Source organism: Otolemur garnettii, unplaced genomic scaffold (assembly GCF_000181295.1).
Source record: "Otolemur garnettii isolate 467f Iridium unplaced genomic scaffold, OtoGar3 scaffold00037, whole genome shotgun sequence".
Classification (NCBI taxonomy): domain Eukaryota; kingdom Metazoa; phylum Chordata; class Mammalia; order Primates; family Galagidae; genus Otolemur; species Otolemur garnettii.
Genome location: NW_003852432.1, coordinates 8,867,999 through 8,882,366, shown reverse-complemented (window position 1 = coordinate 8,882,366; position 14,368 = coordinate 8,867,999).

Genomic DNA, 14,368 nt, shown 5'->3' with positions numbered 1-14,368 from the left:
TTATCCGCAATCCCAGGAAGACACAGAGCTCCCCCATGTATGCCCTGCCCCACTGTATGCATAGTCTTCCCTGTTATCAACAATCCCAGGAAGACACAGAGCTCCCCCATGTATGCCCTGCCCCTCTGCATGCATAGTCTTCCCTGTTATCAACATCCCCACCACAGAGAGAGGGACATTTGTAACAACTGATGAACCCATCTCGACATGTCATTATCAACTAAAGTCAATAGTTTTCATTAGAGTTCACTGTCTGTATTCTATATTCTATGCGTTTGGACAAATGTATAATGACAGGTTCTAATACTGTATTAATAGTACCATACAGATCATTTTCATTGATCTAAAAATCCCCTGAACTCTACCTATTCATCCCTACCTCTGCTTACTTATAGACAACTACTGATTTTTTGATATCTTCACAGTTTATCAGTACACTAAACTTTTCAAATAAAGGAAATAGAAAGCAAAATTCTTCCATGAGGTATCATACCCTAGAAATTACATTTTCTTTTTATTTTCTTACTAAAAGTATTAGTTTTAAATGAAAATAATGATTTTTATTGTTTAGACCAAGAATACAACATAGAAACAATTCATGAAAGAAGAGAACATCTTTAAATTAGAGCTCATTCCTCACCCTCATTCTATCCTTGAAACATTTTCTCTTCTTTATTTTTTGACACGCTTCAAGCACATCATAATCCTTGCTCTACACAGACTTCTGGAAAATACAATGTGAAGGTTTCTGATTACAGAAGGAGTTTTTATCATAGAGACCACATAGTGGGAGTATTATTTTTTCTATTCCTCTCCTTATTTTTTGGTTTTAAGACCATGGTGATGAGGCAATGCAGGTGGTAATGACACTCCATAATTTTACCTATCACCTATATATGTAAAACCTGCTCTGTATCCAAAGCTAAAGAAGTTGATTTGTGTAATTGTCAGACTCCCTAATGAAGATGACAGAGGACATGCTACCACATTAAGAAGAGGGCACAGGATAGGCACATGGTTCTTCTACTTTTTAGTGTCATGCATCTATTATGGCTTGGACTGTGTCTTCCAAAAATTCATATGTAAAAGTCATAACCCTCCATACCTCAGGATGTGATCTTATTTGGAAATATAATATTTGGGTATGTAAATATGTAACACGAGGTTATATGGGAGTAGGATAGGCCACTGATCCAAAATGGCTCCTGTCCTTATAAAAAGAGGAAATTTAGACACACACATACACACAGAGGGACATCTTACGAACATAAAGACAAAGATCTGGATAATACATGTACCAGCAAAGATTGTCAGCAAGCCCTCAGAAGCTAGGAGAGGGGCTTGGAACACACTGTCCTTCACAGCTTTCAGAAAGAACCATTCCTATTACCACTTTTGTCTTGTACCATGAGTCTCTAGAACTGCGAAACTTTAAGTTTCTGTTGTTTAAGTAACTCATCATCTTTTTAAAATGTTGTTTCAACAATCCTTCGAAATTTGCTACATAGACTCTAGGCTTTAAAAGACAAAGGGCACTGAAAGATTACTTTTACAATAATTAAATTTCATTTTAAGCAGTGCATAATTGGAAAATAAATTCAAATAGATATTTCTATAGCAGTCTAGCAGCAACCATTTAAAGAACCAGAAGTTGGAGGACATGCTTGTGGTGGGGATCAGAGAACTCTGGTCAGTGGTTTTAAGTTTGCAATTGTTCGTATAATTTGAAGGAAAACAGAGATTATTTGGTCCACAGGAATTTTGCTTGTAAGGGTGTGTATTGTGCCAACTAATGTGCATTTTAGACAGGCATTCTGGTGATTTTCATAAATACAGATTGTTAAAGTAAAATTCCATGGAAAATGTAAAACAAGAAAAAAAGACTATTCAAGGTTCTTGCCATATAGGGGAGGAAGCAGCCTCAGCTGTAACTCAACTCAGTTGAAACAAAAGCTTGGGGAATGTTTAAGAGCTGGAATGGAAAGAATTTAGGCTATTCTTGCATTCTTGAATTTTAAAATTCTTTCTTAAAGAGGCAGAGAAGTTTTTCAAAGCAAATGTTCTAAGAAAAGAGATAAGAAGGACCTCTGTGGTTAAACCACCTGGATTTTGTGAAGGCCAGAGTGAGACAAACATCAGAATTCTAGAAGCAGGAAGAAGCCTGTGTAACCTTTAGTCAAACTAAAGGAAACACAAAGGCCGTCTGGGTCAGGACCAAATTTGAGAAAATGCTTTACTATAGGTATTATTTTCTTTCTGTTATTATTCTCTTCTCTTCCTCCCTCTCCTCTTCTTCCTTTTTCCCCCTCCTGAAATTAGTAAAATTATCATGAGTTATTGTATAAATAAATTAAAGGAAGTCACTTGTCAAAGTTGCCACCAGATCACTTTTAACACTTGGAATATTATCATGAGGCCTCTCTGAGGGATTATTTTTAGGTAGGTTTTATCTTCTTATTTGAAAGCAAATGCATAGTCTACAAACATTTCTGGAATGGAGGGTGCCTTACACATGTAAAATTTTCATCCTATTTATGTTAAAGCAAATTATTATGTAGAGAGATGCTAATACTATGTGAATCAGCAAACATGGAACAAGTATATCAATATGGGACAAATATTGTCAATATTGTTATTTTAGAAAGCACCAGTTTACCTTAATTATAAGAAAATAATGTAATCAGGAGTTAGCAACATGGAACCAGTGCAGCTGTTGACATATAACTAAGTAAAATAAGGATAATGATTGAGAACATTCAAGGAAAAGGGGAATGTTTCAAGCCCAGGCAACTGGGTGAATTTTCCTAAGTTTCTGGAGAAGAATCATATTTCATAAGATGATCGATCCTTCACTTCATATTTAAGACAACTCATTCGGTTTGAGTTGCAATTGTTTTCTGCCAATGAGAAAACAGTGAATATGCCCTATATGCAAATAAAAGAGCATGAGAAACATATGCCCAGAAGGACAATTTACATTCCTATCTATTCCGGAAAAAATATTTCAGATAGTTTGGACTGTAGAAGAGAAAGACCAGGGTCAGCGTGAAAACTTGGAAGAATGTTATAATTTGAATAAAGAAACAGTCAAACAAGATAGAAGAAATACTCCAAGAGATAATCAAGCCACTCTATTGTGTTAAAACATAGTGTTTGGTAAATTCTCGGTCATAGACACATGACAGTCAGATAGTGAAGGACAAACATTATCAGGTAAACCTCACGAGATTCTTCTGTAGTGGATATAAGCATATACCAAATGTTGGATCTTTGGGGAAATGATTACTTTATCTATAGAAGTCTGACTGTTTCCATTTAGGTCCTTATTTTGTGCTCCATATTTTAGAGTTCTCTAGAGAAACCTACTTATCATACATGTTAAGATGACCTTGGTGGACACTTGAGGACAAAATGTAGTTTTGAAAAACTGATGTCAAGTCAATGTTGTTTGATTTGTTCCTCACAGTACAGCACTGTTTTAACATTTTCAAGTTAAAGTTATTCTTAAAAGGGAGTTTTCTTAATTCTACCATTAATATATTTACTTGAATAATTTTAAATATGTAGATATCATTTATATTTAATATTAGACTTACTATAAATGTTCCAAGTACATATTAATTATTTAAATCAGAAAATTTCTGAAGGACACATCATTTTAAAATTTTAACTTGTTATTAACTTATTATTCATTGTTAGTCTATTATTAACATGCAAGTAGGAATACTGTGAAATCATGGAAAATGTTTGGCTAAAAAGCTGAGGTTTTTTAGATTATAGCTTTTTATAGCAGAATGAAAGATAGTATCAGAACTTGCTGCTTTTTAACAGATATAGTCAAAATACAGCATTAACTTTACCTTTATGGTATATCCTTTCTGAAAAATTCTGTGGCACTTTCATATAAATTTTACATGCACTTACATAAAACTCAGCAATCTCACTTCTAAGTGTTTAATCAAGACAAATGAAACTTAAGTTCTAACAAACACCTTTACATGGAGTTGACAGTGGCTTTACTCATTATTGCCTAGCCTAGGAAGAACTTTCAGTGGGTAAATGAATAAATAAACTGTGATACATCTATGTAATGAAATATTTAGTCAGCAAAGGAAGAAGTCCTGCTACCTGCAGCAGCACACATAAATATGAAATACATTATGCTAAATGACAAGGCTAGGTTCAAAAACCTACATCTTTCGTGCTTCTACCTATGTGGCATATTTGAAATGGAAAAACTGTAGGAACAGAAAACATACCAAAGCAGATTAGTGATTTGCAGAGGTTACAGGTGGGTATATCACAAAGACCCACAGTGGACTATTTTGAAGTGAAGGAACAGTTCTGCAAATTGATTGTGATGTTAGGTACACTAACTATGAAGTGCATTTTTTCAAAACCTAGAGAACTGTACATCAAAAAGAACAATATTTTAACAAAAGAACATTTTTTTCTCTGAAATTATCCCATTTAATTGTCAAAATTTGGGTATATTTTACAGAAAAGTATACAGATCAGCAACAGAACTTCTTGCAGAGGGAAATACTCAAGTCAGAAAAATAATCTCTCCTCTGGGTCTTTTGTCTAAGGTTATGTATATAGCCCAACAAATGAATGCATACAATTCCTTCCATTCCTAGGCCTAGGAAATTGAACAGGTCTAGGAAATGGAGAGTTCTGGGTTCAGCCAAGTGCAAGGGGAGGGAGACAGAGGCCAGGGCAGAAACATTATGGTGCTTCCTGAGCTGCAACCTGGAGGCGTCCCCACAGCAGTTGTCCATCCCCTCCGACTACTGGAGTCTCCTGCTGGCACCCTCATACTTTAACCAGCTCTCCTCTGCCAGCTGCAGCTGCACCAGGGCAGAAACAGCAAGTCCTCCCCTCAGCTCTGGGTGACACCCACCTGTAATACAGCTTTCCCTCGTTGGGGGACCCCTCATTTCCTTGGCCTAGTCAATTTCATGTAAATTTCCTATGCCTGGCCAATTTCACAAATGGACTGTATCCATTCATAAACTCATTCATTCATTTCACCCCTAGCAGAAGGAACTGTATCCATTCATTAATGCACTCATTCCACCAGCCCCAGCCAAAGGAACTGTCCTGGGACCAAGTCCTGGCCAAATGTAACTGCAAAGGGCCAGTACGATTGTATCTACATCTAGACAAAAACCCAGGCAAAGAAAAGATAGGCCAGGAGCTAGTGGTGCTTTTTTTCTGTATTCTTTTCTGTAAAATAAATCCTGTCTTACCACTGATCTGTGGTCTGTGGATTCATTCTTCAAACCTGGGACTAAGAACCTACTTGAAAATGCAGTATCACTAGCACTCTGAGAGGACGAGGCTGGTGGATCACCTAAGCTCACGAGTTTGAAAGCAGCCTGAACCAGAGCCAGACCTCTACTCTAAAAGTAGCTGGGCATTGTGGCCGTCACCTGTAGTCCCAGCCACTTGGGAGGCTGAGGCAAGAGAATCACTTAAGCTCATGAGTTAGAGGTTGCTGTGATGCCACAGCACTCTTGAGATTCTGTCTAAAAAAAAAAAAAAAAGAAAAGAAAGAAATTACATGATACATCACAGAATATATATGTTAATGTGTTGGGAGCCAACCTCCTAGGAGGCAAGAACCTCCAGTTTTGAGGAACTGCATTTGAGTCAAGGGCCAAATGCAACCTGGCCCTAGAGGTTTCCTGTTATGGCTGGTTCCTGAACCAGATTAGAATGGAGCCATGTCCTTTTGGTCAGCACAGACTGCTGAGAATGCTATTTTGCTCTTAGGCTGTTTTTAATTGAGTTATGCAATTATGACAAAGTCATGCTTTCAAGCTACTGTACATAACAGCTAAAGTTGCCTTTCCTATTGAAGAAAGGTCCTTCTGATCCCACTATTTTCTGTCTCTCTTTTCCATCCCAAGCCAATCTATTCCCAGGTTTTCCTAACAACATTGCCAGGCAGGTTCCTGGCATTAATGCCTTATTATTTTCACAAACTCAATTTAATAAGTTAGTATATATCAATAATTTTTCATGGGAAGTATACACTTTAATACCAGTGAATAAAAATTGGCAATTAATACATCAAGAATATGTATTATTGTTTAAGTTACCATAGTGTGATACAATGCTAAGAGCAGAGAATTTATACCTTGAGAGAAATTAAAGTGCTATTTCTGACACATAGTTTTGTGACACTAAAAGAATCACTGTATCTTACAGATTCTGTTTCCTCATTTGAAAGTAAAAATAATCAACTTGTTTCACTATTATAATATTTGAACATTATAATGGTATTCCAGGCCTTCAATAAAACCATTTTCTAAAAATTATTTCCTAGCTTTTAAAATTGTTTTCTGAAGATGTTTTTTATTTTCTCACTGAACAAATTCAGAATATTACTGAGATACAAGTGTTTTGGTTACATGAATTGCTTTTGTACAGCTTGAGTCAAAGTTGTAGGTCTGCCTGCCATCCAGATAGTGTGCACCCCAACCATTACGTGTGAATTTGCCCCTCCTTTTCTGGCCCCTCCCACCTGCTTGCTGTCTGTTAAATTTTACCAAATGTGCACATGGTTATTGATCACTTAGTTCATGTACTCATTTAATAGCAAGTACATGTGCTATTTGTTTTTCCATTCTTGTAAGAATGATGTCCAGTCCTATCCAGGTTCTTACATTCCAATACACTCAGCAACAGTGAAGCTGAGAATCAAAGAGTCAATACCTTTCACAACTGCAACAAAGAGAATGAAATACCCAGAAATACAGGTAACAAGGAAATAAAATACCTCTACTAGAAAAACTACAAGATTCTGAGGAGGGAAATCACAGAGGATGTAAACAAATCGAAAAATATATCACTCAAATGGATCATCAGAATCAACACTGTTAAAAATGTCTATAGTACCCAAGGAGATCTAAAGATTCAATGCAATGCCCATGAAAATACAAACATCATTTTTCACTGATCTAGAAAAATTAACTCTATGCTTCACATGGAATCAGAAAATAATCTAAATAGCCAAAGCAACCTTAAGCAAAAAGGACAAACAGGGAGGCATCATTTTTTCAGACTTTAAGCTATACTACAATGCTATATACATTAACCAAAATAGCATGGGCACAAGAACAGAGACATAGGCCAGTGGATCAGAATAGAAAACCTACATATAAAACATTCCTCATATTACCTTCTAATCTTTGACAAAGCTCAGTAATATGCATTGGGGAAAGAATCCTTATTCAATAAATGATATTGGAAATTTTGGATAGCCCCATGTAGAAGACTGATGCAAGATCTGTACCTATTACTGCTCACAAAAATTAATTTATGACAGATAACAGACTTAAACCCAAGGCATGAAACTATAAGAATTCTAGAAAAATATGTTAGAAAACCTCTTATTGATATCAGCCTAGGCAAATAATTTATGTGTAAGACCCCAAAGGCAATCAAAAATTAACAAATGAGACTTGACTTAAAAAGTTTCTGCACAGCCAAGGAAACAATCAACAGAGTGAATAGACAACCTACAGAATGGGAGAAAATGTCTGCATGCTATATATCTGACGAAGGGCTAATATCCAGAAGCAACAAAGAATTCATAAGATCAGCAAGAAGACATCAAACAACATCATTAAAAAGCCGGGAAAAGACAGACCTTTTCAAAAGAAAAGAAACTAAAGGGCAATAAACATACTAAAAAATACTCAGTGTCTCTAAACATTAGGGAAATGCAAATCAACCACAATGAGGTAACATCTAACTCCAGAGAGAATGATTTTTATCCAAAAAAAAAAAAAAAAAGCCAAAACAACAGATGCTGGCATGGATATGAAGAGAAAAGAACACTTCTACACTGGTTAGTGGGACTGCAAACTAGTACAATCTCCATGGAAAATAGGAGATTTCTTGAAGAACTAAAGTAAACCTACCATTTGATCCAGCAATCTCACTATTAGATATTAACCAAAAGGTGAAAGAGTCATTTTATCAAAATGGCTCCTTCACTTGACTGTTTATTGTAGCACAATTTTCAGTTGCAAAGTTGTGGAATCAACTGAAGTACCCAGAGATTCATAAGCTGATTAACAAAACGTGGTATATGCATATGATAGAGTTCCACTTAGCCATAAAAATGATTTAAAATACCAGAGAATTATAAATTACTGGAAATGTGTGCATATGTTCTCAAAAAAATTTCTGGAAATATGAAAAAACATAAAATTCATGTCAAAAAGTTACTGTGACATAGTATGTTTAAACAAAACATGTTCATTGACAAAATATATGTTAAGTAAATCATCTGTGATAATTATTTCTCAATATGTATTTATTTTAAAGCATTATATATTATACCTTAAATGTATACAATTTGTCTATTATACTTCAAAAAAACTACACAGAAATTTTTTTAACAATGATTTTTTTTTAAATATTAATAAACTAAACTAAAAAAATTTGACACTTCTTAACTCTAAGCCAACTGTTAAAGTGTAAGTTTGGAAAAGCAAATTAAATTTATTAAAGACAATTTCCAGCCAAAATTATAAGCAAACAGGGAACTCCCATCTTAATACAATATTCTTTATAAAGCTATACTTATATTTTTCATTATTTATTAAAATAAAATATCCATCACATGTGTTTAAATGCTCTATTATTTAGTGAAACTGATACAGGCCTCTCTGGCACTATTGAGGGGAGGACCTGCCCTCTCTGCCCTGGAGGTATTGATGATGCAGCAATGGTCAGAGGAGTCAATGGGTTGAGGGCAGGGGAGGCCACAGGAGGCTCCAGTGGCCAGAGGGACTGGAAAACTGCTGCGGGAACACCTTCCTCCAGGTTGCCAGCTTAGGGAGCACTGCAGTGTCTCCACCCTGGCTTCTGTCTCTCTCCATTTGCACTTGGCTGAACCACTACCACCCCATTTCCTAGGCCTGGTCAATTTCATGTAAGTTTCCTAGGCCTGGTAACTGAAGCGACTGTACCCATTCATTTGTTACACACACACACATGCACACACACACACACAAACACACACGACACACCCCTAGACAAAGGACCCAGGGGGGAATTTTTTCCCATTTGGGTTTTTTGCTCTGCCAGAAGCTCTGGTGCTTTTCTCTGTATTCTTTTCTGTAAAATAAATCCACTCTTCCCCCGATCTATGGTCTATAGATTCATTTTTCGAACCTCCGAGACCAAGGACCCACTGAAGAAGAAATTCCAGTATGAAAGCATCATAATTTCTATAGGAATCCCAGAAACTCCTTTTGTATTTCTTTCACCATGGTAAACAATAGTTTGACTCAAGAAGTAGGTGGCAAACTCATTGCAATATGAATAGCAAGGAATTCAGGGAGCATGAAATGAAGTCAGAGAGATACATCTGTTTAAAAAGCCTTGAGTGTGGCGTTGATAGCCATTTTAAGTAATTCCTATTAACTCGTCCAGAAAGCAGAAGACATTGGATTAGAGGTATTTCAACAAAGGAGGGACTGGATCTGTTTATGTATGTGTGTATGTTTTTATCACATTGGCTTTAAGCTTAAAAATAGACAATAGAGAGGGACAGAGACAAAAATCTGAAAGGCCATCAAGTACTGCTACTGTGATCATTCTGGTGCGAGATGGGAGTGTCTTGACCAGGGAGACTTATTAAGTAAATAATTACTGAAAAGAAGAGAGATGGGATCTACAGAGAATTGAAAACCTTTGGAGTGGTTTGTACAGTGCTGATACAAGACAAGGGAAGGAAAGCAGTGATGACAATGATGTAAAGCTGAGTCATCTTTAAAACATCCGATACTTGATACGTTGCAAAGGGAAGCAGAGGAAGACATAAAATACTAAGACACTTTTTACTTAAAAAATAGTTCTTAACACAGGCAAAACAAACTTCAGAATGATTACCACTTGAGGAAACCTGCCTTTTGTAATTAAAATTGACACACACTCTTGCCCACTAACTTGGTTCCAGTTAGGTCCAGCTGTCATAATGGTACAATTCTCATCAATGTTGTTAGATTTGTGGGCCACTGGTGCCAACACAAAATGGTTTTGAACATTGTTTTGAGAATACAAAAAGTTACCAAAAAACAAAAAGTAGCAAAGTGTGTTTCTCCCAGAAGGTTTCTTGAGTGAGTTTTGCAAAAACTTTTGAATTCTGTGAAAATATACTGAACCATATTCTGTTCTGTTTCTGAACTGTTTGACCCCCTTGGGACTTGTAGGAATTTCTAACAAGCTCTTAGCTGTCTCTACCACACCATATCATTTTTAGAAAGACCAATTTGTCACATCTTTGGGCAATGTACTATACACAAATATGTCTAGTTTATGTTTCTTTTCTAATTTGTCTCAACATAGCCTGTGAACTATTGATATCCTTTGGCCTCAATAAGGTAGCAATAAAAAGGCCAAGCAACTCTATTTACAGCAAAGAGTACATGGTTTTCCCATAAGTTTCAATTTTTTTCATATTCCTTTCGAGAAATTTACTAATGAAAAGTGAAGGCTATTTATAGTATAAGTGTTGCAGCTATTTCAAGTGTAATATTTGGTATTTGTAATAAAATTGTATGTGAACTTTTTCATTACCTCTATAATCTTTCTTTTTCTTCTTTTATTAAACTCTTAAAGGTAAAATACAATGCAAAATTAATTATTTTTGTAAAAATTAAGGATAATGGGGGTATTGTTTATCAGAATATCTAGAATACATTTAAGGATGTGGCCAGAGGAGCTATTGTATTCCTAAGTCCTATTATACAAACTAAAACTATAAATGAATGAAAATCTGTGTCAAAAAAGGTAGAAAAAATCAAAATGAAATGCAAAAGAGAAAAAGAAAGGACATATAAAGTTAAAGGCAAAAATCAACAATATAGAGATTGGAAAACAGCAGCTATGTAATTACTAAAAAAATGAACATTTTTTGGTAACATATTACAATGATAGAACAATTGCTAGTTAACTTAACCAAGGGTAAAAGAAAAATAAGAAAGGCTTTAAAAGGGGAAAGTAATCATTAACACAGAATATATATATTTTTAAACCCTATTATCTTTCTACAATATATTTAAAACACAAAATAGGAATTTTGTAGGGAAAAATGATTTGCCAGAATTGACCCTAACATAAGTCAAACCCAATATAGGCTAATTTCCACATAAGAAATAGAAAAAATTTAGTCAGAAACTCCATTGCAATCAATCACCAAGTCCAGATGTTAACAAGAAGGAATTCTATCATAATTTCAAAGGCCAGATAGTTCCAATACTTTTCAAACATTTTCACCTTATAAACAAACTTTTTAATCAAGAAAACCTAATTCTTTCTGTTAAGTATGACATTTATATTTAAACTTAATAAAAATAGTTAAAAAGGAAAATTGTAGACAAATAACACTTATTAATATTGATTCAAATGGTCTAAAAATACTACCAATTTGTACATGTACAACAGTAGTCCCCAAGCTTTTTGACACCAAGGACCGACCGGTTTTGTGGAAGACAATTTTTCCACAGACAGATCCTGGGTTGGGGGGAGTGCAGGAGGAGTATGGGACAGGAGACAGAGCTCAGGCAGTAATGAAAGAAACAGAGAGCTACTGTAAATACAAAGTAGCTTCACTTGCTCCCTCACCACTTGCCTCCTGGAGTATGGCTGGGTTCCTAACAGGCCACAGACCAGATGCTTTCAGCACCAAGAACCAGTTTCATAGAAGATAATTTTTTCATGGACAAGTGATGGTGGGAGGGTTGGAACAGGATGTGGCACTCTGGTGGTGATGTTGTGCAGACCAAAGACATTTTCCAGTCTGTGGTCCGGGGTTTAGCCACTGCAGGTATGTAACACCTTATTAAGAAACTGATACTCTGTGATCGAGTAGGATATAGTCTAGAAATACAATGTTGGTATAATATTAGAAAATCCATTGATGCAAAACACTGTAGGAGTCTGAAGTCTCCATTGACCAACCTGGTTTGATCAATTTGCTAACCGGACTCAGAATTCAGTAAATAATCTTATTCACAGTTATGACTGATTACAATGGGAGAATGTGAGGCAAAATCAACAAAGGAAAAAGCTGTATGTAGAAAAGTCTAGAAGAAACTGGGTATGAAGTCTTCTAAGTCCTCTCCCAATGGAGTAGCACAAGCCATATTGAATTCCCTCACCAACCTTTGATAGAGCCTGTGGAATGCTGGCTCTCAGGGAAGCTCATGGGGTCTAAGGGTCCAGAGTTTCTGCTAGGGGTTGGTCAACCAGGGCACCCTCTGCCTAGGCCCTGTCAAAATTCCAGACTGCTAGAAGAAAAGAGGGAGTTCAGAATAAACCAAAACTGTTTGCACAAAGAATTTAGACAGTGAGCTATTCTTATCCTCGGGTTGACAGTAATTCTCATTAAATCCAACTTCCCAACACCAGCTAAAGCCCAATCTTACAGGCAGGCCTTTCAAGGATAGCATTCAGATCTGCCATTTTAACTCTTTCTACACACTATATTGATGGGTTTAAGAAAAAAAGCCATTTTTTTTTCCTCCAAAGATGATGGAAAGAGCTTTGCAAAATCTATAACCTATTTCTGATGTTAGGTCTGTCTGATGTTCCCTGGTAGCACAGTTCCTAGTGTCAAGAATGAGTTTTCACTACCTAGCAGAGCTTATGATGCAGTGATTACAGATACATTTATTGCAAAAGAAAGTATTTCTCAGATGAAGAGACAGGTCATTCTCCATGAGTGGAGAAAGACCCTGAAATCTGATCACACATCGTCATTTATATGCTCACAAGTTTGTCTCACCTTTATCCTGACAGGATTGGTCGTCATTTCCCATCTTCAGGTGATTGACAGACTGGAGGTTACAGAACAGATTACATTACAGGTTATGTAACAGGTTAAGTTAACAGTTTCTTTGCATGCAGACATCTTCCTAGAATCCTTCACAAAAACTCTATGGGGCTATGCTAATTAGATGCGATGAGACCCAGGTCAGTTAAAGGCCACAAGGAGCTTCTTACTGTATGCATTCCCTCTGGGGAACAGCTCCTAGATGCAATTTTGTCCTTAGCTGCAATTTGCTTCCTGCTCTCTGCCCTCAGCCACTTCCTTGCCACCTGTTTACTCTCCAGGAGACCTAGCACTTGGAAGGAGAAAAAACTCAAGGTGGTAAGAATTCATGTTTACTTCTTAACATTATACGAGGAATTACACATAAACTTAGGCCTAAAACAAATACTATACTTAAAGCAGAAACACTAGCAGTATTTCTGATAAGGTCAAAGAAAAAAGCATTCCAGTCTTCTCACTAATATTCAACTTACTAGTGGAGGTTTGCCAATTCAGTTAGACAAAAAATGAATCTTTCAGAGACATAAGAATCAGAAAGCAGACAATAAAACTATTTATATTTCTTGATAATAAGGTTTGTGACTAGAAAACCCTAGAGATCCAGTAATAATAATAAATCAAAACAAAACAATTCAATAGTGTAGCAAGACATTAAAATAGCATACTTAAGACATATATACAAATGATAGCAGATTATATAATAACACATAAAATTAATATTAACAGCCAAAATGACTATAAAATACCAAGGAATGAATATAATAAGAATGCACAAATTTGTATGCAGTGTGGCTCATGACTGTGATCTTAACACTCTGGGAGGCCGTGGCAGGAGTCTCTCTTGAGCTCTGAAGTTAGAGACCACCCTAAACAAGAGTAAGACACCTTCTCTTCTAAAAATAGAAAAAAAAAAATCTGAGAGTTGTTCTGGGTGCCTGTAGTGCCAGCCACTCAAGAGTCTGAGGCCGAAGGATTGCTTGAATGTAGGAATTTGAGATTGCTATAAGCTAGGCTGATGCCATGGCACTGTATCCTAGGGCATGGCAGGGAGACTGTGACTGGGAGAAAAAAAAAAAGAAAGAAAGAAAGAGGGAGAGGGAGAGAAGAATGAAATGTGAAAAATCTATGAAGACAAGTTTTAGAGAACTGAAGGATATAAAATTAGAACTCAGACAATGGGAAGAAGTCTTTTACTGTTGTATAAGATAACTTATTGAATAGAATTTATTTATTGGTAAGTTAATTCATAATTTTAATATAATCACAGTAAAAATGTTAAGAAATTTTTGAAAAATATTTAGATAAGATTATATTTAAAATAGATTTCTTACTGAAGTCATATGGAAAAATAGACACACTATAACTAGGGTAAAAAAGGCAACTGTGAACTAGGGAGGAATTAGCCTTCCCAGATATGAAGCATACGATATTAAAACTTACAATTAAAACTGGGCATCGGTGCATGCAGATAGAACAGTTAAATAGAATAAAGATGTGATTACATAGTTG